The sequence below is a fragment of the Apostichopus japonicus genome, chromosome 5, assembly GCF_037975245.1.
Source record: "Apostichopus japonicus isolate 1M-3 chromosome 5, ASM3797524v1, whole genome shotgun sequence".
Classification (NCBI taxonomy): domain Eukaryota; kingdom Metazoa; phylum Echinodermata; class Holothuroidea; order Aspidochirotida; family Stichopodidae; genus Apostichopus; species Apostichopus japonicus.
In genome coordinates, this window is record NC_092565.1 from 559,335 (window position 1) to 561,834 (window position 2,500).

A 2,500-nucleotide genomic window follows, 5' to 3' on the forward strand; every position below is an offset into this window, starting at 1 on the left:
ACGGTCACAACTCTATGCATGTGTTCGCGTGTCGTTCTGCCGTCTCCGCCGGGCACATCCCAGCCAGCGCCCGATACATTCAAGTTGACAATGGTCACAACTCTATGCATGTGTTCGCGGGTCGTTCTACCGTCACCGTCGGGCACACTTGAGCCAGTACCCGCTTGACTTTTTTTTTTTTTTTTTAAGTCAACGTCTTCTTCAAGGAAGTCCAAATTCTATGCATGTGTTCGTGGGTCGTTCTGCCGTCTCCGTCGGGCACACACAGGCCAGCGCCCGATACATTCAAGTTGACAGTGGTCAAAACTCTATGCATGTGTTCGCGTGTCGTTCTGCCGTCTCCGCCGCGCACATCCTAGCCAGCGCCCGATACATTCAAGTTGACGATGGTCACAACACTATGCATGTGTTCGCGTGTCGTTCTGCCGTCTCCGCCGGGCGCATCCCAGCCAGCGCCCGATACATTCAAGTTGACAACGGTCACAACTCTATGCATGTGCTCGTGGGTCGTTCTACCGTCAACGTCGGGCGCACACAGGCCAGTACCCGATTCATGCAAGTTGACAACGGTCACAAACTCTATGCATGTGTTCGCGTGTCGTTCTGCCGTCTCCGCCGGGCACATCCCAGCCAGCGCCCGATACATTCAAGTTGACAACGGTCACAAACTCTATGCATGTGTTCGCGTGTCGTTCTGCCGTCTCCGCCGGGCACATCCCAGCCAGCGCCCGATACATTCAAGTTGACAATGGTCACAACTCTATGCATGTGTTCGCGGGTCGTTCTACCGTCACCGTCGGGCACACTTGAGCCAGTACCCGCTTGACTTTTTTTTTTTTTTTTTTTATGTCAACGTCTTCTTCAAGGAAGTCCAAATTCTATGCATGTGTTCGTGGGTCGTTCTGCCGTCTCCGTCGGGCACACACAGGCCAGCGCCCGATACATTCAAGTTGACAATGGTCACAACTCTATGCATGTGTTCGCGGGTCGTTCTGCCGTCAACGTCGGGCACACACAGGCCAGTACCCGATACACGCAAGTTGACAATGGTCACAAACTCTATGCATGTGTTCGCGTGTCGTTCTGCCGTCTCCGCCGCGCACATCCTAGCCAGCGCCCGATACATTAAAGTTGACAGTGGTCAAAACTCTATGCATGTGTTCGCGTGTCGTTCTGCCGTCTCCGCCGCGCACATCCTAGCCAGCGCCCGATACATTCAAGTTGACGACGGTCACAACACTATGAATGTGTTCGCGTGTCGTTCTGCCGTCTCCGCCGGGCGCATCCCAGCCAGCGCCCGATACATTCAAGTTGACAACGGTCACAACTCTATGCATGTGCTCGCGGGTCGTTCTGCCGTCAACGTCGGGCGCACACAGGCCAGTACCCGATTCATGCAAGTTGACAACGGTCACAAACTCTATGCATGTGTTCGCGTGTCGTTCTGCCGTCTCCGCCGGGCACATCCCAGCCAGCGCCCGATACATTCAAGTTGACAACGGTCACAAACTCTATGCATGTGTTCGCGTGTCGTTCTGCCGTCTCCGCCGGGCACATCCCAGCCAGCGCCCGATACATTCAAGTTGACAATGGTCACAACTCTATGCATGTGTTCGCGGGTCGTTCTACCGTCACCGTCGGGCACACTTGAGCCAGTACCCGCTTGACTTTTTTTTTTTTTTTATGTCAACGTCTTCTTCAAGGAAGTCCAAATTCTATGCATGTGTTCGTGGGTCGTTCTGCCGTCTCCGTCGGGCACACAATCAAGCCAGCGCCCGATACATTCAAGTTGACGATGGTCACAACACTATGCATGTGTTCGCGGGTCGTTCTGCCGTCAACGTCGGGCACACACAGGCCAGTACCCGATACATTCAAGTTGACAACGGTCACAACTCTATGCATGTGCTCGTGGGTCGTTCTACCGTCAACGTCGGGCGCACACAGGCCAGTACCCGATTCATGCAAGTTGACAACGGTCACAAACTCTATGCATGTGTTCGCGTGTCGTTCTGCCGTCTCCGCCGGGCACATCCCAGCCAGCGCCCGATACATTCAAGTTGACAACGGTCACAAACTCTATGCATGTGTTCGCGTGTCGTTCTGCCGTCTCCGCCGGGCACATCCCAGCCAGCGCCCGATACATTCAAGTTGACAATGGTCACAACTCTATGCATGTGTTCGCGGGTCGTTCTACCGTCACCGTCGGGCACACTTGAGCCAGTACCCGCTTGACTTTTTTTTTTTTTTTTTTATGTCAACGTCTTCTTCAAGGAAGTCCAAATTCTATGCATGTGTTCGTGGGTCGTTCTGCCGTCTCCGTCGGGCACACAATCAAGCCAGCGCCCGATACATTCAAGTTGACAATGGTCACAACTCTATGCATGTGTTCGCGGGTCGTTCTGCCGTCAACGTCGGGCACACACAGGCCAGTACCCGATACACGCAAGTTGACAACGGTCACAAACTCTATGCATGTGCTCGTGGGTCGTTCTACCGT